This window comes from Perognathus longimembris, chromosome 18, assembly GCF_023159225.1.
Source record: "Perognathus longimembris pacificus isolate PPM17 chromosome 18, ASM2315922v1, whole genome shotgun sequence".
NCBI classification, from domain to species: Eukaryota; Metazoa; Chordata; class Mammalia; order Rodentia; family Heteromyidae; genus Perognathus; species Perognathus longimembris.
The window spans coordinates 3,210,378-3,237,327 of NC_063178.1; the positions used below are offsets into that span (position 1 = coordinate 3,210,378).

At 46.3% G+C, this 26,950-nt stretch overlaps 1 protein-coding gene across 1 annotated transcript in view; it reads left to right on the plus strand.

Annotated features, from left to right (window-relative positions):
- The first annotated feature begins 18,396 nt into the window (after positions 1 to 18,396).
- Positions 18,397 to 26,950, plus strand: part of Chrm3 (cholinergic receptor muscarinic 3) — a 127,994-nt gene continuing 119,440 nt past the window's right edge. The window contains 1 exon segment of the mRNA XM_048367757.1: positions 18,397 to 18,463. The gene's annotated coding sequence lies outside the window, so the exon portion shown is untranslated.

Below are 26,950 nucleotides of genomic sequence, written 5' to 3' on the forward strand. Positions count from 1 at the left end.
AGAGCACGGCCGGCTTGCGATACGGAGCCCACACGGATCTGTTCCTATTTCATGGGTAAGGGGGGACAAGCACATATTTTTCTGAGAGCGTCTGCGCATACCTAGAAATACTATGTCCTTATAGGTGCTGCCCAGGGGGACCACCACCCCACTGTTTGAGAAGATTCAGGGCACAGAAAGCCACATCGGCTTCCTGTTTCCGTCTGGGTGTGTGGAAGAGGGAGCGACGGGAATCTGAGAGCAGGGACCTTTTCACAAAGTAAGTGGCATCTCACCCCTCGGGTCGCTGACTTCAACGTAGGTCCCCCTGGCCGTGTTTCTCTTCTGGCGTCAGCCTGTCCTGCCGTTTTCTCCATTCCCAGAGGCAACGTTGGCGCGTTGTTCCTCACGAGCCAAGCAGGGAGGGTCTGAGAAGAGAGACTCGCCTTCTCTGCCCTCCACTGTTCCAGACTGATATTGTTTGTGTGCGTTACAGAAAATAATAATACTAATGCACTTGACTTCTGAGTGTTCTTAATGGCTGCGTCGAGGGAGGTTCTTGTTTGCGTCAAGCTGATGGCATGTAATGGCAAAGGCATCAGTAGCTAGTCTGTGATTCATGTTGAAAGCTCTCACCCAGGTAGGAAGTAAAATCCACCGTACAGTCTGCGCTCCCTCAAGTTCGCAGCTAACTTTGTCCCAGCTTGGCTCGCGCTGATCCTACAGGCATGTGTCACCGTATACCCGGATGATCTAGTCAGTTATCCTTAAGTAAAAAGCACAGAACGTGAGCATGCTCGTGGTGAATTACCTCCAATGGTATCTTTGGATTTGTTCCTTTAGCTCTTATTACAGCCGTATCATATGATTACAAAATTAACTTGTACTGCTGTCCCCAAGTTTGCCGTCCACCTCACTGACTCCACAGGAAATGCTAAAGAATAAAATGCTGAACTGTGAGAGTGGTTGAAACATTTAAGATGCAAAAGTGCTTGAACGCTTTCTTACCTTTGTTTTCTAGACGTTAGATAGATGAGAGAGAGAGAGAGAGAGAGAGAGAGAGAGAGAGTGCACTCTGCAGTCAGCAGAATTTCTTACCTCTGTAAAACCCTCAGCTCGTTGCTGGGATTTTGTCACTGTGTGCCTTTGGGACCGACGACAAGGTGCCTGTCCTTCCTCAAAGGACGGCTTTGGCACGAGGGTCCCTGAGAGCCGGGCTCCTCCAGGCCGTGCTGAGAAGCCGGTCTTTCTAAGCCAATTGTAGGGGAGCTCAGCTTAAGACACCCCATGCTTGGCTGTAAAGTAGAAATACACACTGCACGCACAGCCAGGTGTGGGGCCTCCCCCTGCGTGGGCCCCCGATGAGTGGCTGCCGCAGCAGGTGAAGAGCTCTTCTTGCTTTGGGTCCCACGTGACCCCCAGGACCTTGGCAAAGACTCCGTTGTCACCAACATCATGGTCTGGCCACTGCTGTGCCGTTATTATGGTGGAGATGGCCCTGCCCACGCCGGCGGAGGCCGAGAGTTGGGGCAGGGAGAGGGAGAGTGTGCCCCGACATGAATTCACCCCCGTGAGGTGTATCCTTGGAGAGCCGGTGTGCGGGACTGTGGTTCTCAGGCTGCCGCTGTCCTGACGGGGCTCTGGGCCGTGAATGCCTTCACCGTTCTATCTCCAGGGCAGCCATGTTAAACTGGCTGGCTGTGTCCCGGCCCCGCCACTTAGGAGGGGTTGGGATTAAAGGTTCTGATAAAGGGCAAGACCCCAGAGGAGTGAGAGCCAGGACTGTCCCCCCACTTGTCTGGGGGATGCCGCCACAAAGGTTTCCAGTGTTCAGACCTTCCTTTGGACAAACACACTCCCCTCCCATGTACACCTGTCTTTCCCCCTCTCCTCCTCTTCCTCCTTCTCCTTCTCCACTTCTTTCTGTTCCTCTTCCTCCTCCTTTTCTCTTCCTCCTCTTCCTCTTCTTTCTCCTCCTCTTCCTTCTCCTCTCCTTCCTCCCCCTCCTTCCCTTCCTCCCCCTCCTTCCCTTCCTTTTCTTCCTTCTTCTATTCCTCTTCCACCTCCTGCTCTTCCTTTTCCTCTTTTTCCCCTTCCTCCTTCCCTTCCTCCTCACCCACCTTTTCTCCCTCCTGTTCCTTCTCCCTCTTCCTCCTGCTCTCCTTCTTCCTTTTATTCTCGCCTGTCTCCACGTCTGACCCTCGCTCCTCTTTCCCAGGTGGAGGCTGTGTGCCCAGAGCTTGCACCAGGCTGGGCTGCCGCCCTGTGAGTCTCCCCCTCCCCCTCCCTCATCTCCCCCAGCATTCAAGGCCCCCCCAGTCCCCCCCCCCAGCAGATGCCGCCCCACCCCACTCCTCCCATCTCAGATCATCTTCTGAAGGGACCCCGGGCCCCCTGCTTTCCCCGGGTTGACGGCTCCGTCCCCTGGAGTGGACGGTCGAGTGCCGTCCTCAGGGAGTGCTGACAGCCTCCTCCTCTCGCCCATCCTTCTCCGCTGGGGTGTCCTTCTGGGGTGCCCCTGGCCACTTCAGAGCTCTTCCCCCTGAGCTCCTGTTGGCCGGCCTTCTTCCTTCCTTTGGGCCCTGGCTGTAAGGCACCCCAGGGTTAAATCTGAGCTCTGCTTTGCGCCTCCATGATCTTGTATCTGGGAGATTTCCCTCGTCCCCTGGGCTTGGACTTCTGTCGTTCCACTGCTGATCCCCCAAAGTCTCTCTCCTTCCCACCCATCCCCAGGAGCCGGCAGGGCCCAGGCCCTGTCACCGCGTCTGTGCCCAGTGGCATCACACCGGCTTCGACACGGTGCACACGCACGCACACGCACACACGCACGCACACGGAGAACTGCCCTTCTCCCCGCCGCATTTGAGTGTCAGCTTCCTCCGCTTATGTAAAGCAATAGCACCTCCTGCCAATAGCCCGGGGAGCGAGAGAAATTAGAGAAGTGACTTTTTTTTTCCTCCAATCGGTGGTTTTTCTCCTCTGACAATAGTAAACGGGGAATGAGACGTGCTTTCTTTACCAGAAGGGTAAAATGATGGATTGTTCGCTGAAGTGGAAGAAAGAGGTAATTTGTCAAATACACAACAATCTTTAACCATATCAAAGGAAGGGATGTCTCTGCTCCTTCCCTCTCTGCTGCTTTCTCCTCCCTAGCCTTGTCTTCCTTCCTTTCCTTTCTTCTTCCCTCCTCTCTTGTCCCCCCCTTTCTTTCTTCTTGCCTTCCCCTCCTCTGATTCTCCCCTCCATTCATTCCTCCTTTCCCTCCATTCTCTGCCTCATGCAGTATCCATCTCTGAGCCCAGTTAAACGAGAACGAGTTTGCTCACATTGTGGGAAAATGAGCTCACTGGAGATTTTTCGGCCTCCGTGGCTGAAGTGGCGTGAGCAGGAGAGTTGCTTTAAAGCTTCTGTCGTGCGCGCTGACTCCCGTCCGTGAGAACGGAAAGCGGGGACAGCATCGCCCCATCAGCGGATCTCCTCATAGCAGGAAAGGTGCCCAGAGTCCTCCTCCGCTCAGTGCCTGCCATGCGGGCCCGCCCTCCCCGCCCCTTCCCCTCCTCCTCCTGTCCACTCCTGCTCCTCCCCCACCCCTTGGCTGCTCCTGGATTCGTACTTAGACCTACCGGTGCTTTCCTTTTTCTTTGATTGTTATTAAGGAATGGCACAAAGGGGTTACAGTTCCGTATGCCAGGGTATCCTCCCTCTTAATCCTGCCCCCCCGCTTCCACACACAGAAAAACCACGTTTCCACTTCCTAGTATTCATTTTGATAAAGAGTACGGGAATGCCTAGAGCCCCGTGTAAATTCCCATGCCCGGTCGTGTTTTAGGTTTAGCTTCCACGTATGGGAGAAAACCTGCATCATGTTTCTCTCGGAGCCCGGCTTACCTCACTCGGCACGATGTGTTCGAGGTGGATCCGTCTCAGTGTTTCCTGTCCCACGGCGTTTAGAGGAATTCCATCCCCCTCCCTGGCTTCGCTTACACAGTGTCCTCAAGGCTCACCAGGTTGCGATGGGTGTCAAGAACTCAGCATAACACTGTAAAAAAAATCTAATTGCTTCTAATTTTCCTCTCATGTGTTTGTAAGGAGTCCTGATCATGAATGGAGAGCGGGCAGCCAAGTCAGCTTTGGGGGGGGATACACAGATGAAGCAAGAGTGAAGAATGAAGCCATGATTTCAAGGATGTCTAAGTTTTCCTGAGCAGATGTTCTGATGAATATCCTCCCAGATAGGCAAGTCCACGAGTCCTCTGGGGCTTTTTGTTGCCTTGGCAACAGAGGCCCACACTAGTGATTGGCTGGCCAGCCCCCTGTTCCCATCCTCACCTGGGAAGGCTGTTTTGTCTTAGTCCTCGAGAGAGTTCGCTCTGGAACTAAGTGAGCGCTTACAACCAAGGTCGGCAAGCTCTGGGCTTCGCTGGTTTATAGCAAAGGGTTTCCAGGGTGTTTTTGTTTGTCCGTTTGCTTTGTGCGTTTATATTAGGATCTAGAGACTGAAGCTTAGATTTACGGGAGGCAATATACTGAAGCTTGTACGAAAGCATTAAAACTGTCCTTGAATGGCTAATTCACGAGGGCCTGTGCGAAAAATACCCTAAACCTAACATGTCTTACATTGATTTGAGTTCTGGTTTTTGGGTTTTTTTGGAATGTGTATCCGCTACAATGCTTAAAAACGATGGCAGTCTTCACCTAGGGCAGAATATAGCAATTGACTGGTTCGTGTCTTCCTTTGCTTCTTAGAAAACCAAGAAATGGGGTGGTAATCCGATATTTAAAAAGCACGTGCAGGCTGGAAATGCAGCTCAACACTAGACTACTGGACTTGCATACACAAGGCCTTGGATTCAATCCTCAGCACCTCCCTAAACCAAAAGCTGCTTTTGAGCTTATTGCTCACAACAATACTAGGCCGAAACTATTACGCCTGTCATCTGTACAGATGAAGAAAGTAGAGCTCAAAGGAGTGTGCGTGTCTTGGCTATTGTGACGCTCTCCCCTCCCCTCCCCTCCCCTCCCCTTCCACACCCCCCCCCACATTTGGTTGGCAAGATGTGACTAGGAGAACTGAGCAGAGGAAGACAGTCCTAAATGTGTAAGGAACTGGACCGTCCCTGAACCCCTAAATGCCCTGTCAATGCAGAGAAGGTGGGCAGAGGGCAAAGAACCAGAGAAGTCCAGCATGATGAGGACAGAGCCTAGAGTTAGAGGAGGAGAAATGAAGGAGGCTTTATCCGTAAGTCTTTTTAAACACACACACACACACACACACACACACACACACACACACACACACCCCTCTTTCTCATCTGAGGTTTCCGTTTTTGCCGTTTCAGTTACCAACAGTCAACTGTGCTCTGAAAATATTATAGTGGCACATTCAGGGAATGAACTGATTGCTAAGTTTTACTGCTTTTAATGCAATTGTATTGTCAATGTGATGCACACCGGGGTGACAGTTACCCCCGTAAGGTAGTGAGTACATTTCTCATCAAGCTCGCTACCCCCCCCCCCCCCCGTCGCTCTTCTCCCGCCGCCCCTCCTCCCCAGTTTGGAAGTTTTATGCTGCACGTTGTCTTAAGTCGAGTGACTCTGATGCCATCCCCCTCCGTTCCACCTCGGACTTGACACTGACACAGAGGGGTTCCGCGCGTCTAGGCTGTCTCCTGACAGGCTCGGAGGTCCTGGGGAAGCCATGTTGACCAGCCTTCCTGTAGGCGCCATCTTGAAATAACTAGCATGTAGGATCCGTCTTGATGTTTGTCACAAATTTTGTGGGCTTAGATGCAGTAGAATTTCAAAAAAAAAGAGCTAGTCTGACAAAGACTCTTTGTTTGCAAGTATATTTGCACGTAGGTATTTCCATCTGCTTCGATTTTTCTGGATGTCCTAAAATAAGCAACGTGAGTACTCAAACATACAGGGAAGTGCGACAGCCGCACTTGCCAAAAGCATGGAACAATAAACCCCAGCCATCCAGCGCTTGAAGGAGCACCACATTGCAAATGCGGAGGAAGTCAGTGCCCCTCCCGCGAAGGCAGCACAGTTAGAACTTTAGAAGGTCAGCCATTGTTCAGAGGCCGTATCTACTTCTAGGACACAGAGGCTGTTTGCAGCGGGACGAAGGTTTGAGATACAAAGCTATTAGGCAACGTTTGCTCCAAGAGGAATTTCAGCTTCACCAATAGACGGGCATATTACGTATACCCATTCCATCTGAAATGATTTTCCTTGTAGGACCCCATTTTTCTGTATTTTCTTTTAGCCTGGACTGCAAGGTTCTGAAAAGCGATGTCAGTTATAGTACACAGCCAATTGTCTTTATATAAGAAGTAATTTATAGCTGATTTTTTTATTCAGCTCTATTGGGGAGGGGATATTTAATGTACTACGCTGCTTATATGAAAGAATGATAATGATCTCTAGACAGCTTGTACCCACGTGAAATCATCCACTTAAGGGAGCTGCAGAGCAGGTGCCTTGCTCTGGAATGCACTGAGACGTTTCTGTAATCCTCACGATGCTCCCTCTCCCCCCTCATTTCCTTATCTCCAGGTAGCCCCTAATGCACCCCCCATCAGTACAGGTTAGGTTTCCTTCTCTGGAATTGTGCGTCGTGAATGGAATCTCAACCTAGGCAATCTTTTTCCGATCTGCCTTCTTCTGATTTTCAGATTCCATCCGTATTTCTGCATGTACCAATCCTGTATCCCATTGGGATCATGTCCCGGGTCATGTTTGCTTGCCCATTCCACAGTCAAAGTATTCTGGACGGCAAGGCAAAAAAACCCACCAAATATCTACCTGTCTCCAATGGCAGGGGCCCAGACCCTGACGAAATCCATGGCATCGTTTTGGTCGACAGCCTGGGCTTCCAGTGAGGAAAATCCTTCGGTGGAGAATGCAGCCAGTGTTTTCTTCCTAATCTTTCGCCAGCCATGGTTCCTGCTTCAGGCCACTTTCATAGTAAGATACTGTGGAGAAGGATTCCTAAAGCACAGCCCAGAGCCGGCCTTCTCTTTCTTAGTTTCCTCTCCAATGAACAGCCTAATATTGTAATGTGCTTTTCCAACCTCTGTGTCTTTGTTGGGAAAGAGTATTATTTTAAACCCATGCATGATCCTTAGGAACAATCTGGAAAATAAGTGAAAACACAAGAAAATGAAATCACAAGAAAAAGAAGAAAGAGAGAGGGAAAGGAAGGGAGGGAGGGAGGGAGGGAGGGAGGGAGGGAGGGAGGGAGGGAGGGAGGGAGGGAGGAAGGAAGGAAGGAAGGAAGGAAGGAAGGAAGGAAGGAAGGAAGGAAGGAAGGAAGGAAGGAAGGAAGGAAGGAAGGAAGGGGAAGGAAGAGGAGGGGAAGGGAATCCTCAGTTTCTAACCAACACTACTAACGTTTTGATCTGCGGAGTTGAATGCTAGAAAACGGTTGCTTTCTGGCTGGGGCCTGCTCAATCTGCAAGTCCATTTCCTATGTGGGTTTTATGATTATTTCGTTACGTACATTACATTGGTAAGATTGGATGTGCTGGCTGCATCTCTTCAGATCTAAGTTGCTTTACTTGTTTGGTTTTTCTCTTAGCGTGTAGGGCGTGTTAGGTTTCACTTCACTGCGGGATCTGCTCTGGGGTTCCTGGCTGCCCTCCAAGAGCTGAGAGGGATGTCCTGTCAGCCATTACTCAGCAGGATGTTTTAACCATTTACTAATCCAAGGTATTGCTTGTGCCAGCAAGAAAAAGCTATACTTAATTCCAGACATGTGAACATTTTCTGGGAGGTATTTAGCAAGAAAAACTCCAGGGAATCTGATTAAATGCATTGTTTACACACCGGCAGGATTATATTTCCTGTGAACAGCTGTACAATAGGAATTGCCAAAATTATCATTCATCACATCAAAAATGACCTTTCCAAATATTTAAGAGGTTTGAAATTTTAGCTAAATAGTGTTTCAGGGGCTCATTAGATTTTCAAGACTGTGTCTCAGAATGTCAAAGTTGCATTTCAAAGCGTGGCATTTGAAAATACATATTTCTAAATAATGTTATCAGATTTTTTTAAAGCCCAAATCAGCTCGTTTGAGGCTATGCAATGCATGCAGTTGGCAGAATTCCCTTTTAGAAGGGCAACTTGGTGTTTTACAGCATTCTCAAGCCTGTGAAATCGGGGTGAGACTCCGGTGCCGGACTCGACAGCAAACCATCCGCAGCTAGATCAGAGCCTGGAGAGGAGATTCTCTTTTGTGTAACGCAGCATTTACCCTGACTTCCCTAAGAAGATTTCACCTGAGCAAACAAGACAAAGAGAGAGCAGGGGTCCGAATCTGTGTCCTTTTAGGAAATGCTCAGTCTGCAGCTCAATTTTAACACTTGTGACAAATTCGGCCCTGACAATAATGGGGCGACATGATATTTATATGACCCTGTTCTCATCTACTTGCTTCGTGCTCCAGATTCCTTTCTTATATTTTGTGGGGCTCCCGGGACATCAAGTGGAAGAGAGAACATAGCAGAAATACCAACAGAGTCACTCGTGATTGATAGAGTACAGCTGCCCTGAACATGGTCATCTTGGTGACGTGACCATTAGAACCCAGGCAATCTCTGTGACTTTCTATAGCACTGAAAAGACTTAAGTTTTGTGAGGATGATTTTTGTAAAGGGAGAATTCACAATATAGGTATAAAGTACTTGCAGTTCCTAAATTAGGCGAATAGTTTATGGCCATCCCTGTGTGTCCTTACATGACGACCGTTTCATAACTGCATTCCTAAGTATTCTGCTTATCTTGCTTCTTCCAGAAGCATTTCTACATCTTCCCTGCCTGCGGGTTCAGGTTCTTTTCTTTTTAAGGAGGGTTGGCTTAGGGGCGGCGTCCCGGGAGATGCACAGTACCAAGAGTTCCAACTTCTCCAGGCATGGCTTTGTTGCTTCCTCTGCTCTTCGCCCTTTGTCCAAGGTGCATGTAAGTGCATTCTGGAGATAGGACATGTGGTCCTTACTTAGCGTGACAGGTGCATAGAGAGACCAGGAGAAATACATTCCGTGACAAGGACAGTGGCCATCCACACAGGAGAAGCCCAGCGTGGGTGGGGGGAGCGGGGTACGGAGGAAGCTTGAAGAACCCCAGTAGAGTCGTGGTCTTAGCCCTGCCTACCATGGAGAGCTCAGACCTTACTGTGAGAGAGTCATGAGACTGTCATAAATGCTCTTTCAAAAATACTGGGGAAGCAAGAATATGAGGAAAAAATAAGGCACACTGCCATCACCTGAGACATTTAGATATAGTATTTCCTTGGTCTTTTTGGCAAGGTCTGACCATGTTTCGTGCCTCGAGGATAAATGATGGTTTTGAACTTCAGTCTGTGGATGAGAAAACCAGGCACTGAGTCCTAAGGAAACTTGTCTTCCGGCGTAGAATGACGAGGAAACGCCCTTTTCCAAGCAAGCTGGTCCTGGGTATGGAACACAGTTTGCCTTCTTTTCTGAAAGCATCAATCTGCCGACAGAGTTTTTGTATTAGCCAAGATGGATACTAATTCCTCTTCTTGTACTCAACTCCAAAGTGCTGTTTGTGAATACCGTGAGGTCTGGGACTATACATTTCACCCAAGGTCCTGACGGGCGACCCAAAAAATGAACCGGAACTCCAGGTATGTCCAACGAACCCCTTTAAAATCTAGTTCTTGAGGTGCCATTGAGAAAATGTTATTTAAGAATTGACATCTGGGGCCGCGAAAAGAAGAACTATGTTCATCACTAGGGATGGGGCGTATATTTGTCACCTTAAGGTACATAAATAAAAACCCATCCTCCCATCCTAAATCTGGACCTTTTCATATTTTTAATAATGGCACCCCTCTGTCCTTTGTATACGTCAGGATCGAAATCATCTTTTTCATTTGCTACCCTGCTAAAAGTTCTATTGATCTTATCTCTGCTTACTTTGTAGTCATAGTTCTGTTTTCCAAAAAAATGTTGGTTGTCCATGCATCTTCTGGCTGTCTTCCCCATCCTGGTTCCTGTGTGAATGAAGAAAGTTAAACGTGGAGTCCGAGTGTGTGTTTGGGGGGGGGGGGGGGCAGGAGGGAAGGAAGGAAGGAAGAAAGGAAGGAAGGAAGGAAGGAAGGAAGGAAGGAAGGAAAGAAGGAAGGAAGGAAGGAAGGAAGGAAGGAAGGAAGGAAGGAAGGAAGGAAGGAAGGAAGGAAGGGAGAGGAAGAAAAAAGGAAGAGGAAGGGAGGGACTGAGACTTCTTGATTCAAGCATTTAATGTCTGGTAGGAGATACTGAAAGTCCTCATGTATTGATGTGAAAGATACACCGGCACTGCTTCAAAATAGGATTGTATTTTTTTTATTGTGGCTGATGAGCAAAGCAATGTTCTCGCGATGACACACGGAACACACGTGAATTTCTCATGCTGGGTATGTACTGCACATGTGAAGCCTGTCTTTGCCACTGTGAAGCGGTTTGCGTTTGAGGGCTGTGTGCTATTGTATAATCTAGTTCATACCAACTGAAAAATTGTTCTTTTCCAAGTCTTGTTGCCATGCTATCTCAAATGCATATTTCCTCTTTAGTAAATGACAACCGGAAGAAGCCCCAACTCACTTCTAAACTGTCGTCTCCTGTTCTAGCACTGGCAATATTGTATTTTCTATATATTTGGGGGGTTACATTTTCTTTAGTGACTATTTTTCTTTGTACTGACGTTTCCGTTGCTGATATTTGCTGCAAGTTACTGTAATGATTAATAAGAAGCTATCTTCCTGAGACACGGGGAAAATCTGTCTCTTGACCCCGTGCAAACATGACTATTTGGTCAGGTTCTACAGCAGAGGTGAGAAATAGAAATCATTATTCCTGGCCTTCATATTCACTGAGAGAGAGAGAGAGAGAGGAGAATAAGAAGGGGGTGCGGAGATAGAGGGGGAGAGAGAGAGGGAAGGAGAGAGGGAGAGCCAGAGAGGGAAGGAGACAGAGGCAAGGTGAGATTCAGACGCTGTAATTACGCCACCTGCTTGGGACTGTGGAAAGGTCATGAAGAAAGGTGTGATTAACATTTCCAACGCCTGAACTGATAGATCTGTGGCTGCAGTGTACCAGTGAAGAGCCGCTGTTTTGAAATATGTACAATTGTTTATAAAATGGAGGCCCTTGTAGACTGGACCTTTTCCTTTGTTGCAGGGATTTTTTTTTTTAATGTTTAAATAGGACAGGAAACCATTTGGTAGGTTAGACTTTTTTTTTTTTAATTCCAGTTTCATGGGAGAAATAGCAACATGGACTTCCGGGTCAGAATGTCTTTCCTTGTAGAGCAGATTCCTAAATGAAGCGTTGAGCGGCTTTCACTCACTAAGACAAAAAAAAAAAAAAAAAAAGCCTTTCAAAATTCTTTCTCCAAATTTCAGCTAATATCGTTTTCTCCCCAAGTACGTCTTTTAAGAATTTATCTCTTGCCACTGCTGCAGAACAAAACTGTCTTTAGGACCCTAGAGACCGTGAAGAGAACCACTGACGTCTCGGTTTCCTTCTCAAGAATCAAGTGGTGGATGGATGGATGGATGGATGGATGGACGGATGGATGGATGGACGGATGGACAAATAGACGGACTGACAGACAGACAGATAGATAAAGGTGGATAGGTAGATAGAAAGACAGACATAGAGATAGACTAAATATGTGCATGTATATGTATGTATGAGTTGATAGTGGCATATTGTTTATAATAGGGGAAAACGCAAACAGTCTCCATCCCATACCTTGTGGAAGGATTGCATAAATCCTAGCACAGCTACATGAGATGAGTTCCACAGCCTGCAGGAAGTCCTTACGGAGCCAGGAAAAGTAGGGCCGTGATGCTTGGCGAAAGGAACAGGTGCACCGGCATATGGGTGGCGCGACGGTAGCGAGAGGGAAGGGCGGTGAGGCGCGCAGACGCGGGAGAGCGGGCATCCGTTCGGGTTCCAGGCAGTTGAGTTGGAGTGAGATTCAGAGAAGGCAGAGGTAATTCCCTTCTCCCTTTCGCGTCACTAGACACGGTCCGCCTCGATGAATGAACTTGTACTCGCCGCGAATAAGGAGTGAGAAAAAGAATCATTTCGTGACCTATTATTTTACCTCCCTGGTGTTTTTCACTTGTTGAGTTGCTTGGCGTCGGGTCTCACAGAGGCCCAGGCCCAAGAATCAGCTCCCAGTGGCGGAATCCGAGAGCGGTGCTGTGAACCGCTCGCTTCGGGTCTCCCCTTCGGCTGCCATAGGCTCCGTAGAAATCACGTGTCTGACGGCTACGAAGCTTCAGGCAGCGGTGACTCTTCAAGTCGTAGATGAGAGCTTCGATTCTGTAATGTAAGGGGGGAGGTAAAATGGAGTGAAGCCCGTAACAGAAGTGCGCCCATTCCATTACCCTGCCTCCAACCCCCTCTCCACCCAAGCCTTTCCAAGACTGCACTGCCTCCGGTGTAACAGAAGACACCTGCACTTGGCTGCCATACTCAGGCTCCATGTTATACCTGTTGCTCTTACTTGGAATTCATTACCTTATCAAAGGAGCACGTAGAAGATGTCACAATGAAGCCTGTTATTTTGTATAATTAACATACGCTAACAAAAAGTTAAAAGAGAGGGGCTGGGGATATAGCCTAGTGGCAAGAGTGCCTGCCTCGGATACACGAGGCCCTAGGTTCGATTCCCCAGCACCACATATACAGAAAACGGCCAGAAGCGGCGCTGTGGCTCAAGTGGCAGAGTGCTAGCCTTGAGCGGGAAGAAGCCAGGGACAGTGCTCAGGCCCTGAGTCCAAGGCCCAGGACTGGCCAAAAAAAAAAAAAAAAAAAAAGTTAAAAGAGAATCTGGAAGTTTAGGGTTTTTTATTTACTTTTATGCTAGAAGATGTTAATAATCAAGGAAAAAGTATAAGTGTTCTCTGTTATATATGTGTGTGTAACTATTTATAGTTATGAGTTGGGTTTTGTTGGGGGGTTTTTTTTGGCCAGTCCTGGGGCTTGAACTCAAGGCCCGTGCACTGTCCCTGGCTTTGTTTTGCTCAAGGCTAGCACTCTACCACTTGAGCCACAGTGCCACTTCTGGCTTTCTCTATATATGTGGAGCTGAGGAATCGAACCCAGGGCTTCATGTATACGAGGTGAGCACTCTACCACTAGGCCACATTCCCAACCCCTATATATAGTTATGTACAAAGAGAGTTACATATCATATATTTATATACTTACAAGTTTAGATGGCTTTTTAAATCCTCCACTTAGAAATAAAAAGAATTCAGAATTGCTAGGACTACAGTGATTAAGTTCTTTTCTGATTCAATTTTCCATGAACTTACAGTTTCAAAGAAAAATAAAATCAAAACTAGAAGTAAAACTGTTCTCCAGGAGATATTTATACAGGGTAGGATGATACCAAATTGGGTAGAGGAAAAAAAATGATGTTAAGGCCCTCATATGCTAAGCTTTTTTGGTCTCAATTTTCATCACATCTTTTAATAAAAGGAATAAATTGAAGTGACATTTAATTACCTACTCCAAGAAGCAACCATCATCTATAGCATTTGATTTTATAAGGGCTTGTGTTGTCTCATTGAATTGTTTGGGGTTTTTTTGTTTTTATGGTTTTTTTTTTTTTGCCAGTCCTGGTCCTTGGACTCAGGGCCTGAGCACTGTCCCTGGCTTCTTTTTGCTCAAGGCTAGCACTCTGCCACTTGAATCACTTCCAGCTTTCTCTGAGTAGTTTATTGAAGATAAGAGTCTCACAGACTTTTCTGCCCAGGACAGCTTCGAACTGCAATCCTCAGACCTCAGCCTCTCGAGTAGTTAGGATTAAAGGCATGAGCCACCAGCAGTTGGCAACACTGGGTCTTTAAAATACACACACACACACACACACACACACATACACCACACACAACACACACACATACACCACACACAACACACACATACCACACAACACACACACACACACACACGCACACACGCACACACGCATCCCTTTTTGCTTTAAAAGAATCTGGTGCTTAAAGAACTGGTTGCACATTGGGTGCTTAAAAAGCATTAGAACTTCTATCATATAAATGACACCAGTAGAAATTCTAGTTAATCATTAAATACAGTTTTCCTGATTTGAAAAAGGTGAACTCAACACATACAAATAGGTTACTTACAATAAAGAGACAATCCACCACACAACTGTTGTTGGTCAAGTCCCTTTTTTGCTCACATTTCTATGTATGCGGAATGAAATGCTTTGTTACAGAGTTTGGATAGTATTCTTTTATATTTGTTTATTTTTATGGTGAAGGTGATGTATGGAGGGGTTACGTTACATAAGTCAGGTAATGAGCCCATTTCTTGTTGGACAGTATCACCTCTCCCCTCGTTTCCTCCCGGTTTTTGCCTCCTGACGCCCCCGTCCCCATAACTTCTGTAGTTCCATTTTGTATAGCTAGTGGAGGTTTTGGGGTTCTTTTTTTTAAATTCTATTAACCTACAGCTTTTATCTCCACAGGATGAGATGAGGTCTGTTGAAACTGGCCCGAGTGACATGTCATTCTTCTCCATGTGCAGGGTTAAAGTTTTCCTCTCTCGTTTCTGCTCTCTGCCGGTGGAAACCGAGCGCAATCCTCCTCACTCGCTTGCCTGTTGGCGTAGCCTCGCTCTCCGTGTAAAACTCGGCAGGAGTCCTCGCCTCCGCCTCCCTCAGGCCTCAACCTCAGGGAGCTGTGAGAGCTGAGAACTAGCTGTCAGCCTGGAGATGGGACCCGGCTGCAGCTCACAGGAGTTGCTGAATCTGCTACCGGCCTGATGAGTTGCTGCATCTGCTCCCCCCCCCGCCCCCCCCAAAGTCTAAAGCTGGATGGTGCTCCTCCAGCCTGGCCCATAGACCAGCAGGCTCCGCCGATAGGATCTCTTTCAGTGCTCTTATTCAGCCATAGCTTGACACCAAACCTCGTCCTGGGCAACCTCCTTGGGCAGCAGGATGCTGCTTCCATTTTCTCTCTCTCCTTCCAGGTCAGTGGTGGGTTCCGGGGTCTGTGTTTGCCGATGGCAGGCAGGTAATTGCCCACCACAGGGCCCTTCATGTCTGCTAGGAATTCCTGCTAGGCTCTTCTGGCCAAGACCCCCGTGACAAAACAGCCCAAGCAACATTTCAGAACTGTAGATGGCCGGTCCCCCCGAACGGCTTCCCGTTGCAGCCTGGAGTTGTGCTGGTTGTAGGATGGAAGGGATCTTAGTATGGAAAGGGACGGAGGTGGGGGGCGGTCCCTGCAGAGCTAGTTTTCCTGCACAAAGCCATCGGGCTTCGTCTCCTCATTGACACAAGGAAGGTGAGAGTGTGGCTCACCTCACAGCGCTGGGCCGAGTGGGCAGCTGAGCGAGAGCAGGTGCAGCTTGGAACGGTGCCTAGAACACTGCGGCGAGCTGTGGCCATTGCTTTGACTACCACTGTTGTCTAGGGCTTGAAATCAAGAGAACCCAGGCTTGAAAACCAGCTTCGCCACGCACACCACACAACTTGGAGAGATTTATTTGACCTGTGGATTTCACTGACAAACTGAAAATAATGACTAGCTGGGCATACAAGAAAAAACAACAACAAGCAATACTTGCTTCCCAACCCCTTTCCTAAACCTTTTACCTACCATTATGTTTCTTGCCTTCAGGTTAGAGAGAATTAGATGATTTTGTTTAGAAGAACCATTTCATGTGGCATTGTTATCTCCCCCACTCTGGTTAGGATGGCCAAAAATAAGAAGAGAGAGTCTACTGGAAATAAATCATGCATGCACAGGAATGAGGATAGATATTAGCAATTGTGGGGGTCTTTTGAGTAGGAACTAAATGCAAACCAGATTTAGCCTAATCTATACATGTTTGGAACTACATTTATCATACTCCCCAAAAAACAGGCTGTCAGCCTTAATTTTACTAACGCACTTGTTATTTTGGTTCTCAGAAAAAAAGAGGTAGGTTAGTAAGCTAAAAGCATACTGTGAAAATTTTTTTTATAAAAGGAGTATTTTAGATTATCCCTAAGAGTCCAGAATCTAATTTCAGCTCAATGTAAGAAGTTAAAATTAGTCAATTAAGCTTAGTAATTTCAAGGCTGTGGGTAGGCTTGATTCTGTCTAAACCAGATGATTACAAATCCGTTTATCGTCCACTTGCCTAGCAAAACATCAGTTCCGATATTTTGCATCTTTCTAGCGATAAGAGGAATATACTTGCCCAAAATAATTAGAAAGTAAGCAAATAAGAGTTTTGAGAAAAGACTTAAGGAAATGCAACCTTCCCAGTGGTGGTCCTAAGTTCAGAGCTTCTACATCACCAAATCCAGCTGTAATGGGTGGGGAGGTTGGGCTCCATGGAGGAAATTCTGTACTGGGCGTAGAGACGGCCCTGTGGCTGTCAGGAGCGTCATCTCCATCTGCACACACTTCGTGGCTGCTCTTTCATCTGTTCCAGAAGTTAGGACACTGGGACGAGGCGGGAGGGGGCGGGGGGGGGGGGGGGGACAGATTGAGAATTTCTCTCTCCACAGTTTTGTACGAAACTGTGAATGAACTCATATTTTTTCCTGTGCCTCTCTCATATTACGTTATTTTCTCCTAGTGCAGGTGTTCATTCCAACCCAGATGCAGGCCCTGTGGCCAAGTACAGTGGTAGCCACCAAGGAAACACTAATTCCCATACATACACTTGCATCCAGATCTTAGCAGGGGCCCTACTCCATCTTGCTCGTGGCAACGCCACCAGTAGCGGAAAGAGTGGGGCGCAGGGGCACCAAGTATCCCTGGTGTCGAGGCCCCTACACGTGGCTCGTACGCACGCCCAGCACGGAAGTCTCCCCCAGGGCTTCTAATTCCCATCCCCTGCCCTCATCACGCTCTGCTGACTGCTCCGTAATGACGGGATAGGGTGACAGAAAAGAAAATCAACACCTGCGACTCCAAAGGTGAACAAAACGTTCTACCTACTATGTCTTGTCAGCCGCAGTGATTTCACAAAGCCGTTGAAAGTAGCCTCTCCTCCGGCCTACCGCGCTTATTACTCTGTCCCTGGCCTTGTTTTCTTCTTTATTTGGCTAATAAGCATGTCGTGATGGCAGCCATTTCTGGCATTACCGGTCATGCGCTGAGTCTGTAACCTTTTGGACCACAGGTTGCGGAGGCTGGGGAAGGGGCTGTCTTCTGCATTTGGAGATTCGAGGCTAACCCCTCCATGAATGTCCTGGGCAATTAATTTGCAAGAGGAACCACGTGGAAGCTACGATGAAAGCCCGGTTCATTCACTCACAGACTTTTCCAAATGAATGATTCCCTGAATCTGACACTCAAGAAACCATGGCGGTGGGGGGGTGGGGGGGAGTAGGGGGGGTGGCCCTCGTGTATCGCTTCCAAATTCGTCTAGTTAACAGATCATTAGCAGATTCTTAAAGGATTGGTCCCTGGGGCGTTTAATTGTATTTTAAAACATGATTTCAATCACGAGATACGTATTTGCTTCTCTAGGTGATCCGAATCCAACTCGTAGGTGCGTGAGGCCGAGGGTGATTAAGGAGTTCCTAAAATGTAAAAAGGAATACAAACAGCAGCCCCCCTCTGTGCTGAAGAAATCCACTCCCCGCGCGCGCCTCGGGGGCCCTCTGCCTCTCCCTTCCACGGCTCCGGCGCTCTTCTCATCCTGGAGGCCCCGCAAGGCCTCCGGGGAAAGACCCGACGGCATCTTAGTTAGCAGAGCCCCATCCTCTCGCTCCTCGGGGTGCTGACAACAGGGGGTCTCCTGTCGTCCCCTCCCCCACCGCGTCCTGAACCCCCTGAACCCCCTCTCGTGGACTTGCTCTCAGTCAACATTTTAAACGAGGTGTTTTCCTGAAAACCGGGCACCCATCGAGGGGTGCCCTGTTGGAACGGCCCTCGAGCTTTTCCCGATTTCCTTCCATCCCCGCGGGGGAATGAGCTGGTCATGCTTAGATTTTGCAGTTTCTGGGAGAAGATGGGGGTACGGGACTCCCCGAGGTATTGTGCATGTGCCTTCCCTTTGAAAGTAGAGGGGCAGACTACCTATCACTCACCTCAAACGTAAGGAATAGGCGCCATCTTTGCTTCCTCCCTCCCACCGATTCTGTCTCTCTTTCTTGCAGGGTGAGCTTAGGCAGATACCAATATTGTAGCTATCAACTGGGTGTATGTATAATATATATAATTTCTTTCAGCAAGGACAGAGATCTTGTGTCCTATTGGTTTCACAAAGTACCTGTAGAATTAGGTACCATGGCCTATGTAGACAAACATTCTTTGATTTTATATATGTATATAAAACATTGCCTTAAATCATTCTATTTAACCTATTGACTTTTCTTTTCCAAGACTCTGGCTCTTGTTAACCAACTTCTTCTTCTCTTCTAGTACCTGTGTTCTGATGAGTGGCCAAATAAATGACATTCCGAACTTCAGCTAAGGTACAATAAGGTAAGGACTTTTTGTCTTGTGGAGTTCTTGGTTTGGTAAAAAGCAACTGAAGGCTTAATCTATAAGAATAGACTAATAAGAAATAAAAATATGTAAGATTGGTCTTTTACAACACAATTCACAATTTCTTCTATGTACATCGTAAAATAACTATAAAGTCATGCTCAATTTTTTTGTGCTTTAACAGTGATAATGCTAAACAGTGATGGTAAAAGGTAGATCCATGTGCACATCAGATTCAGAATTATACTGCAGGCATGCTTACTGAAAACCCAAATAAGTTGACTTAATTTCAAGTGCTTTTTGTATCTTAATATTAGCAAGATGGAGTTTTTAATGATGTAAAACATTTGAATTGTTAGCATATAGATTGAACATCTTAGCTTGTCTAAGTCTTAAGAACTATCTCTTAAGACATGTCTTTGTTCAGATTGCTCTCTGCAACCAAGTTGTGAGCATCAAGAAACAGCAGCAATTCTGAGAAGCCATAATTCCTTTTAGGTGTTAGTGATCTTTAATAGTGCTTAGAAAACAGAGAAGTTCAGTTACCCCTTATCTCTCCACCCTTCTTTCTTGGGACAAAATCCTGATGATGCGGAGGGCAGGCAAAGCATTCAAGTTTAAAATCCCTCCTCTTGCCCCGCCGCCTTGACTGTGGTCAGTTCACAAACCCTGTTCCCGCTCTTGGAGAACAGGAGGTTTCTATGAAACCATCCATCTCGCCCTGCGGAGTTGAAAAACAATGGCAAGGAAAACGTCCCGTTTGGAATAATCAGGGATGCGTTGGAATTGCCTTTGAAAGCGTGTGAACGAAATGTCAGTGCTTCCTATCTTAGTTTGTAGTTTCTTTTTCAAAATTAACATTTTGAGGTGCCGCCACCAAAAGTCAAGATTTTAAAGTACTATCTTAATATTTTCTAACAATCTCCAGCCCCTCCCTTCCTCCATCCCCCTTGTACTGATTGCATTCTGAGGAACGTGAAGATAAAATGTACGCTCTATAATGAAATCTCTTCTCAAAGGAAATCCTGCCGGGTAAGGAGTGAAACACTGAGCTTGGTCCAGGAAAAGATCCTCGAAAATGGGGAAAAAAAAAAATCCCTTGACTGGAAAATAAGGGACCAATGCAGGTGATAGCTCTGCTCTATTGTAGCATTAAAAAATAATAATAAATAAATAAATAAAAAGACCAAGATCACCACCTCACCTTTCTAATAAACCTTTTCTCTTTATTTGTAAATTGAAGATGTACTAAGGTCTGATGCGCCATTATGCAAAATAACCCCTTAGCTCCTTGAGTCTCTTTGGAAAATACGAGGAAATATTCTGATATTGATGAAAGTCCTTTTTTTGTTCATTTTTACCATTAAATCTAAGAGTTATCAATTCTTGCCATTTCACTTTCTTCCAAGTATTTCCTGGGTCTCACATCTCCTCTCCTCATCCTTTCTTTGTCCCCCTCTCTCCTACCCCCTCACTTCTCCCCCATTCCTACCCCTTTCAGATCTTCTTCATTTTTTCTCTCCCTTTCCTCCCTTCTTCCCTCCTTCTCCCCCCCACCCACCCACTTTGTTGGTACGGAGGTTTTGTACTAAGAAGGCTCACACTTGCTAGGCAGGCATTCTACCATTTGAGAGCCACACCCCAGCTCTTTTTACCTTGGTTTTTCTGGTAGGCTCTCACCTGTTTTCCTGGGGCAAGTCTCTCAGATCACAGTCTTCCTCCTTCCACCTCCAAATACCTGGTGTGGTAGGCATGAACCCCCAAGCCCAGTCTGGGTCCCTTGTCTCTTTTATAATGACTTCAATTCACTTATTCAATAAGAATTTGAAGTCTCTCACAGGAAATAGGTGTGTCTGAGCGGCAAACAAACAGAGCCTCAGTACCGCGAACCAAACGGAGTTAGTTATTGGCTGGGCCTGGCATATGCGGTCAGGAATTTTGTTGAAAGAAGATTCCCGCGCCCCCCCCCCAACATAGAAAAACAATGAATTATTAAACTTCTAAGAGCAAAATGTTGTCTTTGAATGATGTCAGTGACAGTAAGCCCTTGGGGGCATTGTTTAGTTCATCGCAGACATCCATACCCCGCGGTGGGAGCATGGGGGCAGCAGGGCCTGGTCAGGGCCACCTCGTGACCCAGCAGCCCTTGCCCCCCTTCGCGTCCCCCGCCACGGTGACCGTGTGCTGCCCCACCGAGCTAACGCCTCACCGACGCTGAGGGGGTCACTGGAAGCTAGGAAAATGCCTCATCTGTCCATTAACTACGGTCGCCTCCTGGTTAGATTACAGCGATCTGGGGACTTTTCGTTTCCTGCCAATTGCAACTTGACAGCTGTTTATAAAATATTTACATTCTGATTTCAGTCACATTGACAGCACTCTAGGGGCCTTGGAAGATGGTAATTGTATGTTAGGGGATTTTTTTTTTTAATTTGAAGCTGATCTACGGAGGAGAGAGATCTTTTTTTAAAACGAACAAAGGAAGGGCCCCTAATCTCTTATAAAAATCAGAAATAGCAGCTATCTGTGATTCGGCCATCGGAGGGGGAGATACCGGCTTCCCTCAACCCACCCTGCCCAACAAGGCACCTGCTTCTCAGCCTCTTGCTCTCCTGTGCACCTAAGATCTGTGATAGCCGTGTGACCACACAGGCTAATGGAGTAAGATTTGGGTGTATCTAGAGTTTTATGAAAAAGAGACTTGGGACACCATCTTGGTCTTAAAGGAAGAGAAAAATAAAAAGTACTAGGAAGAGCACAGTCTACAGTGTATGAATAAACCGTCCCTTATGTCTTAGTGGGAAGCGTAAATTCACGTAGAACCTTTTGTTATCAGATGAATACACACAGGGCTGATCTGTAATCTCTGGTCAACGATTTCTCTGAGAAATAAGTGCCATCTGAGAATCACTTCCTGTAGGGTGATTTGAAGGAATGAATAGGTTAATCTGAGCTATGGATGCCTATTCTGTCGCCATTCAGAAGGTTTCTCTAGTTCATATTATATTAAGACACAAATCCAACAACTATTACTTCTCTTTAAGCCACTCCCCCATTATTACACTGGTTATTTTGAGATAGGATCTCACTTCTGACCTAGCCTGAACCCGGGCCATTGTCCTCCTGTTTCTTGCTTTCACATTGTGCCTGAGAGGACAGCCACATCCCACCATGCCCCAGCCTCTATGGCGATGGAGTCTCACGAATGTGTGTCCCTGGGCTGGCCTGGAATTGTGATCTTCCTCATGTCCCCCTCCCGTGTACCGCACCCAGCCCAGACGTTGCTTGGGAAGGGAGTCTCACAAGCTTTTTACCTAAACTGGCCTTAAACCATGATCCTCCCATGTATCTAGGATTATAGATATAAACCATTGTGTCCACACAATCAATTTTTTTTTCCGCATGAAGTATTCTAATTTGTTCTGGAAAGTACATATTCATTTATAATACCCTCCACTGGCACAAAACTTGGGAAATGGACAGAAACTGTGCTCCAACTGAAACATCTAAGGGACCAGGAGTAAAAGTAGAATTTGAGGTTGTGTGTTCACATCCGTTTCCAGTTGGCTCAATCCTAGCAGGTCTCACCCTTGAAACATGAATTTAAACGCAGGGCCACACACACATCCTGTGACCTTGTTGACTCTTGCATAGGGAGCTAAGTCTGGTGAAAAGACCACTTGACACCTTTTATGAGAGTAGTGGACTCTGAAGTCTTGGGCAAGCAATTACAGGGGCCTGGGCATAAGAAACTGGTTTCAAAGGAACCAGGCTCTTTGTGATGTGTCTCTCAGAGTGGGTCATTGTCCAAGAGGTCCAGAGATGGCCCTGTGATGCGTGGTTTCCTGCCATGAGTGTGTGTGTGTGTGTGTGTGTGTGTGTGTGTGTGTGTGTGTGTGTGTACCTGTTACCTATGACAGATGCTAGTTGAGCAGGGCTGGGATGAGCTGAGTTTTTGAACTTCTCCAGGTGAAGCTGAGATGGACTGTCACTGCTGTGAAATTAGATTGTACTTCCCAGGACCTTGGAGGGGTCGCTGTGGCCTGGATTTCAGGACAGTGATCAATAGACCCTTTGCTTGAGGTGAAGGCAGATGACTGACTATACTTACAATGGGAAGCTGTCCTCTTCACAACCCAGTCTGGCTTTCACACTCACTCCAGATTCTATACCATGTCCCTTTGCAGTGTGTTCCTTGACTCCCCCGTCAGCTCCGAGCCCCGTGACCAGCACGGCACTAGCTCCTAAATGTGATATCCAGGTGACAGGGCCCACCCTGATATACACAATAATATATAAAGAACTCCTATAGATAATGGTGGGAAAGTAACTAAAGACTAGCCAGCACGGAGGCCACTATCGAAGTTCCTCAGAAAATCAAAACGAGGCTGTTATGTGGTCTAGCAGTACCATCCTAGGGTGTATACTAAAATATTCAAGGTCACGTCCCTGTACCAGTATGTGCAAACCCATGCATATCTCTGCACTATTCATAATACTCAGGTTATTGGATCAGCCTACATGCCCATAAATGGATGGGTGGATAAAGAAAATACACAATGGAGTTTTACTTAACCATAAAGAAAAATGAAAGTATGCCCTTTGCAGGAAAATGGGTAGAACTAGGGAACAATTAACAATACTATAAACATAAAAAGGAAATTTTGAGAAATAAATCTCAATATTATACTCTGCAGAAAACATAAAATGCAGGGGGAAAAAAACCAGGGTAAGTTGGTTCAATTACCAAAAGGTATCACACAATACTGTTGATCATAAAAACAAAACTGGATTGGAATATGAATATGAAAAATAAGATCTCTCTTACAGAATTACTACAAAAAATTGCTACTTAATAGAATTTTTCCCAAGTGTTTATGGATGGCGCAATATCATTCTTTCAGATGGAAGCATAGAATTCCGTTGTGTATATATACCACAGTTGCTTTGTCCATTCGTCCACTGAGGGGCATCTGTGTTGAGTCCATGTCTTGGCTATGGTAAACAGTGCTGCAATGAACATGGATGTGCTGGTAGCTTTAGTGTGGCTTTGTTTGTGATCTACTGGATAAATGCCCAGCCAGATCCAAATAAACATACATTGCGTGGTTTTGCTTTTTGATTGTAACTAGGGAGTGCCTAGGATTCCGCCCCTGCAGTGAATCCACCCTCCAGGGGACTTGCAAACAAGTTGGAGGTGGGTGGTCCTATGCCTGAGGCTACTGCTGGGGTTTCAAAGCACAGGGTGTTGATTCAAATGCCCAGTCAGCCTTAGACAAACAAATTTTCTAATCTCCTTTCCTATCTCTATGAGCACAACCGCCTCACAAACATTCTTCTGATAGAACAATGAGATAGTTGCATTTAAGATAGGAATATAATGCAATGAAAGAAAGCACTAAATAAATGTTAGCTGTTTTCAATATTTCCCTTGGGCTGAGCAGGGGCCAAATAAAACAGGAAGAAGAGTTATCAGTATTATCTTTTCTGTTACCTTCTCAACCCTGTGCTGACCTTGAAAGGGAGAGAGGAAAAAAAAAAAAAAAAACAAGGTTTAGCTTCAGCTTCAGGCATGAATTTCCCAGTGGATCTAATAATCTTTCGCTACTAGATGTTAGTGCTACTCGCATTGCACTGTGTCAAGTCACTTAACCTCTCCGTTCCCTTCCACAGCACCGAGTGGCAGCATCAGCTGACTGCTCAGAATTATAAAAGTCACGTGAAATGGTCCAGCAGATTGTTTGGTACAGTGTCAGGAGTGATTTGGGGTATGTTGGCATGCAGGGTTTCCCGATTAGAATCATCTTAGATGAGAGGCTAAGTAATAAAGGTGCCGAGTTGTATTGTTTGTCTTGACCCACTGGGTACATGACCAACAGGGTCACCTCTGTCTTCGATAGCACCAAAGAATCTTCCATGGCACCAAAGAAGAAACAGAGCTGAAGAAGCAATAAGGTGGTAAAAGCAAATTTTATTCAGAACCACCACAGTAGGGCCAAAGAGACCTTGGTGCAGCACTGGGCTCAATTCCAAATACAACGTGGGCAGGTGGGGGTTTATTGCCAAAGAGAGTCTGTGGGTAGGAATTATTCAGAGGATACATTGCTGAAGACGATCGTGGGAATCGAATGTTGCCCGCGGCTGTGGGGAGGAGGGACGTAATCAGATCGAGATATCAAAGGTGGGAGGCGGGGAGAGTTAATAAGCTAACTTAGCAGGATTCTTGTGACAGGAATGAAGATCTTGGCCTACTTGGGAATAAAGTTCGGAGGAAGTCTCTGCCAATAGGAAGGGAAGCTCTCGCTCTGGGACAGGAAGGAGGGGAAGTTGGTTACCTCATCAGCGACAGAGATCTCGGCAGGTGGATCCCAGAGAGACTTTTGGCTGGAAAAAAAAAGAAAGAAGGGGAAAAAAATGGATGTTGTCTTCTAAGAGATGCTTCAACATTGTTTTGATTTTATCTAGCAGCAGAAAAGAAGAAAGAGAAAACTAAGCAAATAAGCATAAGATAATTAAAGATGTGTAAGCATCAGATAAAAGGCAACAAATAGGTATAGGAGAACAAGCCTAAGGAGGGAAAGAGGAGGAGAGTATTGCCCCTGTGTGGACTGTGAGAGCCAAAAGACGTCCACCGCTGGCGTTCGGGGTGGATGGGATGCAGAAAAGGCAGCATCTGAAAAGCTCCTAACCAGTGACAGAGGGTTCTTTGAGGACTTCTTAGGAAACTCCAGATGACAAACATTTGGTGGAAGGAAAAAAAAAAGACGAGTCACAATTTGATTTAAATGACCTTGAGTGTCCAATTCCTAATTGCCCTAGTTTCCTAATTTCCCCCGAGTTACCTGAGTTCTGAAAGGACTAAACGTGAAACCCAAAAAATACACAGGTTTCCAGTTTTACATTGCTCCATTGTCTGCATTGCAGAAAGTCTTAGGCTTTTTGCCTTCTCCACCCCGCTCTAGATATTATGAACCATTTCTTTCTCCAGAGAATCCATTCTGCATACACCACCTTCCCAGTCATACTTAGTAGACATCTCGGTGATGAGACTGACTGGTTACAGTGTGGCAGGGCTTGTGTTCAAGTAACCCTTGCTTTATACAACAGTGGAGCTAAAGAGAGGCAAGAGTGGTGGAAGGGAATGGCCTGGGTATGAAGCACTGAAGAACAGACTGACTCCAGGACTACATGCAGTGCTGCTGGACATATAGGAAAATGCACTATCGATAGATGGATAGGGAGGTAGATAGACAGACAGACAGACAGACATAGATGATTGATAGATATTTGATTTGTTGGTGGATAGATAATGGATGGATTGATAGGTGATAGGGAGATGATAGAGATAGATAGATAATTTGATAGGTAGGTAGAGAGATGATGGATGGATTAGACAGGTGGTAGATTGATGGATGATTGATAGATATTTGATATGTTGGTAGATGGATTGATAGACACATACATATACACATATACATATGACTGATAGATATTTGATAGGAAGGTAGATGGATGATATATATCTAAAGAGCTATGTAGATAGATACATAAATAGACAAATGATCCATAGATATTTGATAGGTAGATAATGGGTGAATAGGTTTTAGAAGGATGATATATAGGCGATTGATAAATGGAGAGACAGACAGACAGATATACTACTTGGCTTCAGGTCTCTTCTAGGAGTTCCGGAACACATCTCCCATGGGTAAAGAGGGACACCTGTACTAGAAATGGAAAGGAAAGGGAATACTTGCCCTTCTGACAGGGCCACCCTCTTCCTATCAGCAAGACGTCTCAACATCCAGGGACACAAAAAAGGCATTCGCTCCGTATGCGGAGCCACTCTTCCCCCAAGTTCCATCTTCAGATACAGCTTTATTAAAGTCGGCATGTGAGTGGAAGTGCAAATACACTTACATGTTCTATTTTTATGTCCCTGAAAAGGGAAGGAGAAAAAGGAAGAGTCCCATTCATGTGTCATACTCCGAGACTTATGGTAGTTTGCTAATTACAAGTTCCATTGTCTTGGTCTCCAAAGGAAGTCAAGAGCTGAACCAAGTATAGTAAGGTCTCTCAGACCCCCGTAATTATGCAGCTGCAAACTTGGGCAGCTGAAATGTCAGCCTGCATTAGTATCTTTGCAGGCCAAAAGGCCAGGCAAAGTCAGATCAAATTGTTTCTTGTTTTTAACCAAAAAAAAAAAAAAAAGGCAACTGCAAAAATCTAACAATGGAGCTCACAACTGCATCCGAAATGTTAGTCTTTTCTCTGGCCTCCTGGACACGTGGCTGAACTCCCAACCAGGAGCCCCGTGGGTGCGACACAGTATGGATATTCGTTCCTCATCGAGTCAGAAGCAAGCCACCCGCAGGCTCTCGGGTGCCACCAAAAGCTTCTGGTTTTCCTGCTCGGTCACTGACAGAGAGATGGAGGAGACACTGCGGGGGACATGGCTTGGTGCCCGACAGCAGAGAGAGGAGT